The sequence below is a fragment of the Hyperolius riggenbachi genome, chromosome 12 (assembly GCF_040937935.1).
Source record: "Hyperolius riggenbachi isolate aHypRig1 chromosome 12, aHypRig1.pri, whole genome shotgun sequence".
Taxonomy (NCBI): domain Eukaryota; kingdom Metazoa; phylum Chordata; class Amphibia; order Anura; family Hyperoliidae; genus Hyperolius; species Hyperolius riggenbachi.
In genome coordinates this window covers 181,317,195-181,329,232 of record NC_090657.1, presented here as the reverse complement: position 1 = coordinate 181,329,232, position 12,038 = coordinate 181,317,195, and the positions used below count along the sequence as shown (strand labels likewise).

At 45.5% G+C, this 12,038-nt stretch overlaps 1 protein-coding gene across 1 annotated transcript in view; it reads right to left on the bottom strand.

The window, feature by feature from the left end:
- The window catches only part of LOC137542245 (breast cancer anti-estrogen resistance protein 3 homolog), a 93,862-nt gene extending 89,416 nt beyond the window's left edge, over positions 1 to 4,446 (bottom strand). Inside the window, exon 1 of the mRNA XM_068264015.1 lies at positions 4,410 to 4,446. The gene's annotated coding sequence lies outside the window, so the exon portion shown is untranslated. The remainder of the gene's footprint in view (positions 1 to 4,409) is intronic.
- Positions 4,447 to 12,038: the final 7,592 nt, after the last annotated feature.

Genomic DNA, 12,038 nt, shown 5'->3' with positions numbered 1-12,038 from the left:
CACTATTCAAAGTATCTGTAGAAGTGATTATTATGAGCACAGGACCAATAGAAAGCTAATACTGGGGTTGAGGGAGGGCCCTTCGGGGCCCCTCTGGCCCAAGGGCCCTGATGCGGTCGCTACCTCTGCACCCCCTATTGCTACGCCCCTGGGCACAGCGCCGGGGAGGGGGGTTGGACCCCCCCTCACCTGGGTCCTCCCTTTTCAGCTTCCAAGTATCAGTTCTATACTTCACATTGTATACTTACCATAAACCCTGTATTGATGTTGAAATACAGTAATGTAATAAAAAACAAATCAAGAAAGGACAGACTAACCTTAATGTAACAGAGGTTTATTACTGAAGATGTAACTTCCAATCTGTTTGGGAATCAGACGATCGCCACATAATACCAATCCTTTGCTCACTACAATGGCTACTCATAAAATGGAGGATCCTTTACAAAATTGGCATACTGACATTCAAATCCCTACACGACCTAGACCCTGGATACAGGGGCGTAACCAGGCCTGGTCTGCCCATGATGCCAAGTGAGGTGACTTTCTCAGGCGGTAGAAGTCTGGGAGCAGCACCAGGCAGAAACAGGAAGTGAAGAGAGTGCCTGGCCAACCTATACTGGGGCAACTGTACCTGGCTAACTAATACTGGGGGCAACTGTACCTAGCTACCGACATTGGGGGCACCTATACCTGGCTACCTATCTATACTAAGGGTGTTTCTTTGGGGCTCACCACAGCTTTAACATGCGGTGCAAATTGTCGGGTGCTGTGCAGCAAAAAGTCTAGAACCGGCCCTGGGTGTAACTAGAAATCACTGGGACCCCCTGCCAAACTTTGGATGGGGTCTCTTCCCCCCCCCCCCCTCCTGCTTTCTGCTTTCTGCACAGGTAAACTGAGAACCAATGTTATTTTATTGGCTAGTGCACACTTGATTGTGTTTTCCCCATGCAGATAAAAACAGACAGCAGTGAAGCGCTGCACACATTTTCTCTATCAATTGCATTAGCTACTGTAATAAAACATGTATGTTTTCACACATACAGACACACATGGTGTGCAGAAAACACATACAGTAAACCGACAGATGAGTGTGCTCCCAGACTCAGCTTATTACACTCTCTGATGGAGCAGAATTGGCTCTGCAGACTTTTCCAGCATCACTACAGGCATCTCTACAGCATCACTACAGACTTCTCCAGCATCACTACAAGACCTTACTGAACACTGAATAGGGACTGTCTACAAATCTTTTTCTGCAAAACTTTGTATGATTCCTTATCTGTGGCTGAGCAGATGCAGTCATTAGAACAGTTGTGCAGAGAGCAGAAAGTTTTTTCTCTCCATGCCCTTAGTTATCAGTCTCTCAGGACAGGGAAAAATAAATGTTTCCCCCACGGGGCCCCCTGCAGCTTTTTACCTGGATTCCTAAAGGATTTGTTGCAACTGCGTCACACCACCCACAACCTCAGATCTCAAGGATCCAATAACTTGACCACCCACAGAGTCCAACTAAAAACCTTTGGAGCCAGAGCATTCTGTCATGCTGCCCCTACCCTGTGGAATGCTTTGCCAAACTTATTCAAAACATCTCCAACCCTGGACATGTTTAAATGAAAACTGAAAAGCCACCTGTTTAGCCCGGCATTTATGATCCCATAACATTTCCCCTGTACACATCACTATGCACTGATCTGAGACAAGATTATGCGCTTTGGGTCCTATGGGAGAGAAGCACTTTAAAAATGTTTTGTTGTTGTTGATTATTTCCGACCTGTCTGATCTGCTTCTAATTGATAATAGGGATCAGTTTTGCAAAGTTATCATCAGAAAATCGATCCATTTTCGATCGGGAGCAGTTTGGACATGTACACACAGTACAACTTCTTGTCAGATTACCTGTCGTTCGCACAAGAAATTGCATCGGGTGTTCCCAATCCCAGCATGAGAGGACCAAGTTAAAGCAGTTGAACTCCTTGGAGTTTTCTCCAATAGAGATATTTTCAAACCTTGTCAACAAAATGACCTCAATTCACTAAGGGCAGTTCGGTAACATAATTTATGTCGGTAAAATACTACATTCAGTATTTTACAATTCTTTCCCCAAATTCACAAAGATTTACTGCATGTGGTAGAATTTCAGTAATATGCAGAAAAAACCTGCTACAATTCTCGCAGGGCCGGCGCTACCATTAAGGCAAAGGAGGCAGCTGCCCCAGGGCCCCAGAGCTTGTAGGGGCCCCCAGTGGCTACAAGAGGAAAACATTTTTTTCAAAATCGGCCTTATAGTTTTTGAGAAAATCGATTTTAAAGTTTCAAAGGAAAAAAAAACATTTAAAAACCTGCCGACTTTAATGGTTAATAGCAAATCCACCTTAAATGCTAGAAACCCTAAATTTGCAGGGTATGTTAAGGAGATCATTGGGAATAAGAGGAAAAAACAATTTTTCAAAAAGATCTTATAGTTTTTGAGAAAATCGATTTTAAAGTTTCGAAGGAAAAAAAGTATACTTTTAAATGCGGTAAATGTCACTTTTAGTAGCAAACCTAACGGTAGTGTAATTTTACATGCATCAAACGAAAGCGCAATAAATTTCCTGACGGGGTTTCCAGGGGGTCTATACGCAGCCGCAGCGCTCTGGCCAGGGATCGCTACACAGCCGCAATATGGCTGTATCGAGATCCCTGGCATTTTTTCCTATTTTCCCAATTTTTTTTTTTTTATGTTTAGAGTGTGGGAATTTTAAAAAAAAATTGTGGGGTCCCCCCTCCTGAAACTTTTTAACCCCTTGTCCCCCACGCAGGCTGGGATAGCCAGAATGTGGAGCTCCGACCGATTGGGGCTTCACACCCTGACTATACCAGCTGCAAAAAAGGTCTCTTAATGCCGATTTTTGTTCCGGGGTATATGTTGGGGGGGCCCCCCAGGTTTATTTTGCCCTGGGGCCCCATTGTTGCTTAAACCGGCCCTGCCTTCTCGGTAGTCTCGCCAGCTGTGGAGTAGGTCAGGCAGGAAGCTATCAGTCTTTCCTTACAAGTCTGTGCATGAGCCTTTCTATCTTCTGTCCAGTACATCCCTGTCATCCCTTTAGATTTCCATCTATGCTAACTAGAGAGCTCTTCTCTATACCAGTATACAGATATGCACATCTAAAGGGATACAGAAAAACCTTTTTAAATGTTTCCTTCTCCTGCTCTGTCATTCTGAAGTCTCGCCCTCCAGAGTATCAGATCAAATGGGGTGAGAAGCAGGGCTGTGGGGCTCTCCCTATTGGCTGTCTGGCTGGGCCTATTGGCTCTCTGCTACATCTGTCATTGTTACTGCATGGATATATTGTGAGTTACAGGTTGGTCAGAGCTGGAGGTAAATACGTAACACCACGGGCGCCTGGTGCACCAGGCCAACAAGGTGGTCACCTGGGGCGCTATCTGGGGGGGACCGCGCCCACCTCCGCCAGATTGTGGGACCCCCCAAGTGGTGAACTGGCTTGCGACATCTAATAGACGCTGCACCAGCTCACCTCAGGCTGCAGGAGTATGCGGTTATTGGCAGGCGAGTATGGCTATGGAAGATGGCGTCTAAAGCCTTGCACTGTTCCAGTAGTAGAGCCGCACACCAAAGCGTGTGGATGCTGGTGCTGGGCTCCCAGGCTGCTCAATGTAGTAATTCAAAGGAGGAGTCCACACACAGACTTGCAGGAACAACGTGCAAAGACACATGCACTTATGTCAGACCTGCAAGGCAGACGATCGTTTCGGGGCCACTCAGGGTCCCCTTTGTCAAGGCATAGGGCAGAAAGACATATACATATATGTCTTTCTGCCCTATGCCTTTACAAAGTATATGTGTTTCTGCCCTATGTCTTGACAAAGGGGACACTGAGTGGCCCTTAAACGATTGTCGCCCTTGCAGGTCTGACATAATTGCATGTGTATGTGATGGGACAATAATCTTTGCACGTTGTTCCTGTGTGCAGACTCCACCTTTGAGTTACTAAATGAAGCCATGCACTGGAGACTATTTGTGTCTCCAGTACAGGGCTTAGGGCGCCATCTTCCCACTATTATTTTCTGGTGAAACATTGCCACATTACAGTTATTATCTGGTGAAACATTGCTGCATTACGATTATTTTCAGGGGGGTGGGGGGAATGGGTCATCACAGGTTTTCTCACCTGGAGTGAAAAAATGGCTAGAGGCGCCCCTGCTGAACACTTTTACTTGATTTGCTGAATGCTTTAATCTTTGTGCATTGCAATTGTTTGAGCCTGCAGTCCCTTATTTCCGAAGCTGAGAAAGGGGAAGTACCACATATACTCTGATATAAGTTAACTTGGTGTATAAGTCGACCCAAATATTTACCCTCTTAAAGTGTACCTGAGACGGGGACACAAAAAAAAAATTATACATACCTGGGCTTCCTCCAGTACCCTCCAGGCTGATTGCTCCCACGTCCTACTGTGCCGCCCGGATCCTTCACTATTCAGCCTGGTAATTCTCTCAGCTGACACCAGTGGGAGCATGCAGAGTCCAGCAAAGTGCTCCTCCCATCCTGCTCCTGTCGCCAGGAGTGTTCTGGGTCTACGTAGTAATACTCATGCTGTGGAGTCTATGAGTCAATGGATCAGAACTTTTTTGGTGGTACAAAGGTCCCCTACACAATATTAGGCAGGTGGACTTCATGTACTAGCTGATCAGTTCAGTAATAGTAGTACTCTACCATAATACAAGTAAGAATAAAACAAGGAATAGCAAATGATAGACTTTGCTGCCATCTAGTGTTGTAAGACTTAAACTGGACTTCAACTCTGCACAGGGCAGATGGAAAACAGAGAAATGCACCCTGTATGTATTCAGAGAGTTTAGCCAGTATAAATCCCTTTCATCTGTGACTAATCACAGCTGTAATTTGATCTCCCAGCTGTGTCAGCTGGATGCCTCGGCAGAGCAGCCAATTGGTAAACACTGGATGTTAACCCTATGTCTGCGTCCATGAAAGCAGGAAATAGACACTGCACATTTATTGCAGGATTTCTATCAGCTGTAACAAAGAAAAGTTTTACTTTAAAGGTTATTATGCTGTTTTGTATCTTTTAGAGCAGAGAGGAAGTTCTGAGTTCAGGTCTGCATTAAGTCTTACTGCGAATTCTGCATGTGATTTCTTGCATGAACAAATTAGGGGCATTTTGCAATTACATTTTTGGGCATTTTTGCAAATTTTCTGAGCCATAACATGCGATTTTTTTGGGAGGTTTAAGATTCTTCTGTGCATACCAGTGAGGTGAATTTACATGAAAATGTATCTGATTAACTTCAAAACTGCGCACAATTTTTTGCCACAAAGTGAGATGTGATTTTTTTTTGTGTGCATTGAGCAGGAATCGCACATGGAAAAAAAGCAGACCTAGTTACACCCCTGATCAAGGAGGAGGATTGTGTGTGAGAGCAGTGTTATGCTAGGACATAGTAACATATCGGTAAAATTACTGATCTTCTACTATAGTGGTTAATAGAATATCGGTGAAGTTATCCATATTCTTTTACCATTATTTCACGCCCATTTTAACTTTCGTTGCCATTATCTGTACCCCCACCTCTTTGCCTTTGTCAGGGCCAGTGGCGGCTCCAGGAATTTTTTTTAGGGGGTGCTATGCAGGTGCTGGACCAATTTCCGGGGTAGCTGATGACCTGCTGCAGCAAAAAATGGGTGTGGCTACAACCTGCGGCACGCAAAGCGCGCCGAGGCAAAAATGGGCGTGGTCATGACCGGATGAGGGCGGAGCTAACTGTAATTTAAAGTGAACCCGGGGTGAGAGTGATATGGAGGCTGCCATATGTATTTCCTTTTAAACAATTCTAGTTGCCTGGCAGCCCTGCTGATCTATTTGACTGCAGTAGTGAACTGAATTACACCAGAAATAAGCATGCAGCTAATCTTGTCAGTTTTGACAATATTGTCAGAAACCCCTGACCTGCTGCATGCTTGTTCAGGGTCTATGGTTGAAAGAATTAGAGGCAGAGGACCAGCACGGCAGCCAGGCAGCTGGTATTGCTTAAAAGGAGATAAATATGGCAGACTCAATATTATTCTCACCTCGGGTTCCCTTTAAAAGTGCAACGCAAAGACAGAGGGCCCAAGTTTTGGTGACCCTTTCCTGAGAAAATTCACATAATTGTGCAGGTTTTCTCAAGAAAATACACGTAATGTGAGCAGATTTGAACAAAAAACACGTTCAATAATTTGGCAGATCTGACCCCAATATGGACAATCGTTGGCAGATATGACCCCAATATGCACAATCGTTAGAAGATCTGCCCCAATATGCACAATCGTTAGCAGATCTGCCCCCAATATGCACAATCGTTAGCAGATCTGACCACAATATGCACAATCCTCAGCAGATATGACCCCAATATGCACAATCCTCAGCAGTTCTGACCACAATATGCACAATCCTCAGCAGTTCTGACCACAATATGCACAATCCTCAGCAGATCTGCCCCAATATGCACAATTGTTAGCAGATCTGACCCCAATATGCACAATCGTTAGCAGATCTGACCCCAATATGCACAATCGTTAGCAGATATGACCCCAATATGCACAATCGTTAGCAGATATGACCCCAATATGCACAATCGTTAGCAGATATGACTCCAATATGCACAATCGTTAGCAGATATGACTCCAATATGCACAATCGTTAGCAGATCTGACCCCAATATGCACAATCCTCAGCAGATATGACCCCAATATGCACAATCCTTAGCAGATCTGACCACAATATGCACAATCCTCAGCAGTTCTGACCACAATATGCACAATCCTCAGCAGTTCTGACCACAATATGCACAATCCTCAGCAGTTCTGACCACAATATGCACAATCCTCAGCAGTTCTGACCACAATATGCACAATACTCAGCAGTTCTGATCACAATCAGCACCACCTGTTGAAAAAGAAAAACCCATTTACTCACCTACAGTCAGAAGACCTCCTGTCCTGACCTCCTCCTGTCTCGACCTCCTTGTGTCGCGCAGCTCCCACGATCCTCTTCCTTCCCGACGTCACGTGACTTCCTGCCTGCATTACCCCGCGCTGAGAGCAGGGCTACGGGAAAATGGCCGCCCGAAGACCTGCACTGCAGACTCGAAGTCTGCAGAGCAGGGCTTTCGGAAGCCATTTTACCGTAGCCCTGCTCTGCTGCTTCGGGCTGCCGCTGTGAACTGACTCGGCGTCTCTTAGATGCCTGAAGTCAGTTCACGCCAGGAGGTGCTTTGGGGGTGCTTGGACAATTGTAGGGGGTGCTTGAGCACCCAAAAGCACCCCCCTGGCGCCGTCCCTGGTCAGTGCACCAAACCCTCAACAAAATGTTCCGATTGTTGCCACCTTTATAACGAGAGAAGCAGACAGGTTGATTTGACTTGTGAACTCTGAGGGCTGTCTTCCTCTATGAAATGCGATCGCAATCATCCTGCGTAGGCCATCAAGTTTTCACTTGTATAATTGTGATTGAGCTCCCGTACTACGTATAGGAGCTCAATTGCATTCAAAATGCGGCAGTACATCGATTGCGCTGGGGACAAGATAGCAATGCAATTGGATCGCACTAATGGAAAAGGCTGCTGCCATTTCCATTCGTTTTACTGTACCCTGTGCAATTGGAATCACATGGCAAAATGCAGGATAGTGGAAAAGGGCCCTGAGAAAGTTCTGACCCGCTTTCCAGTTAGCCTGACAATCCTCCATTGGAATGGAATCATTCATGACACCAGTGGCGTACCTAGGGTAACTGACACCCGGTGCTGATTATTTACAGACAACCTGAACCCTCCCCCCACCACCACCAAAATCAACCAAATAGTTTGATGGGAGGGTTGAGGGGTTGGGGCGCCAAGCATGTTGCTGCAAATTTTGGGAGATTTTTGTGGAAAAGGAGTCATCAGGATGCGGACAGAGCTAACCGTTATGAAACTCTGACTCTACTGTACACAGTGTTGCAAAAGATGTCCGTGCTATATAAATAATATTATGGTAGGAAATTAGACTCTGGCTATGGTAGGATTAGATTGTGAGCTCCTCTGGGGATAGTGACATGACTATGGACAGAACGCTTGAAGATGTCAGCACTGCACAGCACTGTCAGCACAATAATAATAGTGTCAAAGTAGTGGAACATCAAAAGAGGGGGGTGCATGGGGGGAGGGGTGGAAAGTAAACAGGTAGAGGCACAAGACAGAGAGCCTGGTGCGAGAGGAGAAATGGCAGGAAGGACTCTCATCTGGACTGCAAGGACTGCAGACATTAGGAGTGCTGTTTGGCAGGGACATGCTGTTAAAAGGAGCCACTGAAATCTGAAAAGAGGAAAGAGTCATGGGGAAGACAACAGGATGGGAGGGGGAGCTGGGAAAAAAGATTACATGCAATTAAGCTAACCTAAATTGCCTGGAGCTTGCTTCTCTGCTCACTACAAAAGTCAGTACCTGTCACTCGCTGTCAGCATCTGTATAACTGGCTTATACAACAGCAGACTGCCCTGCATTATTGATTATTTACTCTGATCAGGATAAATAATCAATAGTCCAGGGCACTCCGGTATTACAAAGAGTGCAAAGGCGGCACACCACTGGCTTTGCTAATTAAAGCATGTATTGAAAGTGGAGAAACACTACATGTTACGAACCTGAGGTTCTTCCTCAGGTGTATAATGAAACAAACATCACAACCTCCATTTATAATAGCTCTAAAGACACGCCTCTTGGGGGCTTGGTAGGCACTACCTAGACATAGGTCTATCCTCGCTATTTCAATGCAAGCACCAATATATTTAAATGCAATTGTGTACATATTAAATAGTATCAAAAATACAAATATAACCAAAGAAATTTGTATACAAATATTAATTGATACATATTAATGGGCATTCCACTGTGGGCTACTACCCAAATAAATTGACCATACTCCTAGGGCACGCCGATAAGACTACCCGTGAACACCAGCCTGTAAAAAAGAAAGATCATGATAATGCACACTAGCGCATAACTTCATATGATGGTCTCAAGCTCTATACACAGTTATTATAAAAAAACATTTCCACTGTGTATGCTCATTCATCTGGGATGTATGACATGCAAGTAATTAATCCAACGGCTTCTTTTTGAAGCAACAATTTCTCTGGTATTGCAGCAGGCAGTGCACATGGTTACTAATGACAGGCAACTTCTGAAGCACTAAACACATCCTGCCACCTCTCCCCCTGCTAATGTCCCAGCATCAGCACAGCAATAATTCTCTCTACTCACCCTGCTGCTCTGGCCACAATATAGGGGTGCAGCACAGGGGCCACCATATAGGGAAATTGTAATGGGTGAAAACAGAGAAATATATTTTTTTAAATGCATAGAAAATAAAAATTGTTTGGAAAAAAAGCACTTTTCAAAGAAAGTGTATTTTGTCTAAAAGAAAATAAAGTTACTGTATTTATCACTTAGGTGCAATAAGTACCGATAATGTAATTGCTGAATCGATAGGGACACAGGTAAACTGTTGAAACTGCTGTTGTCCGTAAGGGGAAAGCATCCTCTATTTGCGAAGTAGTTAATGATTGGGTTTTACCCTACATGTGATGTTGTTCATCATTAGCACCTGTTTGGGACCATATGCTACAAAATGTGTCCTACTTTACAGCACAGCACTATATTAACACACACACACACACACACACACACACACACACACACACACACACACACACACACACACACACACACACACACACACACACACACACACACACACACACACACACACACACACACACACAACCTTCCCTACCCCCCCCCCCCCCCACACACACACACCAAATACTACATACATGCTGTGCACAAATATACACACACTTAGCCTCCCTGGCGGTAATCCCGAGCTACGGTCGGGTTAGCCGCCGCAGAGGATCACATGGCCCCAGAAGGATTTTTAAAATAAAATTTGCGATATATGCTTAAGCTAGCACTTGACCAGCTAACTATGTCCCCCAAGATCGCCCCCGTAATTCGTACCCCCCTCAAGGGATCCCGCGATGGCGCAGCCTCTCAATAAGCTCCAGGCTTCGCTAATCGCTATGGGGAGAATCGGGTCTGCGCATGACGTCGATGACGTCAGACGTCATGTCCGACTGTTTCCATAGCGACGAGTGAAGCTGAATGGTGAAGCTGCGGCTCTCGCGGGATTGCGGAGGGGTAAATAATGCCTTCGGCGATCGGGGGGGGGGGGGGGGGTTAGTTAGGTGCGGCGGGGCTTGGGGGACATAGTTAGCTAGCAAAACGCTAGCTAAAACATAAAAAAAAAATTTATTTTTAAAAAATCCCCCCGCGGACGCAGCCTCTGAAACTGCGTACCGCCAGGGAGGTTAACAAGAACACGACATACATGCTGTGCACAAATACCGTACACACACTTGCAAGCAAAAACACACGCTTCACTCTATAAACACACACTACACCTACACTATATGCATACACTACAATTACACACTCAATCCACAAACACTATGGGCAAACTGGACACATGAACACACTAGCACACACACATGTACACTACACCACAAACACATACTACCCCCACGCACACTCACCACAAACACTATAGACACACTGTACACATGCACACACGACAGACTCACACACATGCACACTATACAAACACACTACAAACACATACTACCCCCCCCCCCCACACACACACACACAACCCCCCCCCCCTCACACACACACACATACTAAAAACATGCTATGCACAAATACACAGGCACACACACACATACACACACACACACACACACACACACACACACACACACACACACACACACACACACACACACACTGCAATACAGTGAACCTGGGGGGGGGGGATGGGCGTGACCATGACATTGTGTGGGCGGAGCGTAACCGTAACCCCAAAGCAGCAAACACAGCCAACTATGACCATTAAAGAATAAATGCAGCAACAGTTACCCCAGACACCAGAAAATAAACGCAATTTGGGCAAAATTTCAGCAGAAAACAAACGCAATTTGGGCAACATTTCACCAGAAAATAAACGCAATGTGGGCAGCATTTCAGCAGAAAATAAATGCAATGTGGGCAACATTTCAGCAGAAAATAAATGCAATGTGGGCAACATTTCAGCAGAAAATAACGCATTGGGCAACATTTCAGCAGAAAACAAACGCAATTTGGGCAACATTTCACCAGAACATAAACGCAATGTGGGCAGCATTTCAGAAGAAAACAAACGCAATTTGGGCAACATTTCAGCAGAAAATAAACGCAATGTGGGCAACATTTCGCAACATTTCAGCAGAAAATAAACGCAATGTGGGCAACATTTCAGCAGAAAAAACGCAGTGGGCAACATTTCAGCAGAAAATAACACAATGTGGGCAACATTTCACCTGCAAAAAAAGGAAATTACTCACCTGACAGAAGTCTCTTCTCCAGGCCGGCCTCTGGCGCGCAGCTCCCCGGACCATCTTGCTCCTGCATATCTCTCTGAATGGAATAGCAGGGCTACGGAAAGATGGCGCCCGAAGCCCTGTACTGGAGACACAAATAGTCTCCAGTACAGGGCTTCAGACGCCATCTTCCCATAGCCCTGCTCTGCCTGCCGGAAGACTATGCAGGCTGGAGCGGGGCTGAGGGCTATGAACTGCCAGTTCATGCAATCGTACGGTGGCCAGAGTCCTGAGGCCGGTACATCCCGCGGCTAAAAGCGGGACGTTTCCCGGGACATAGCACAGCCTGGGACAGGGGACCCCGAATCCGGGACCTGTCCCGGGTAAAGCGGGACGTATGGTCACCGTAACTACAAACATGCTATGCACAAATACACGCACGCACACAAGTTTTGAGAGGATACAGCATCATACCTCCCAACTTTTTGAGATAAGAAAGAGGGACACTTAAGCCACTTGCCACACCTAATCACGCCAAGATTTCATTAGAAAAATATGTAGTTTTATAATTTAAACCACGCAGTT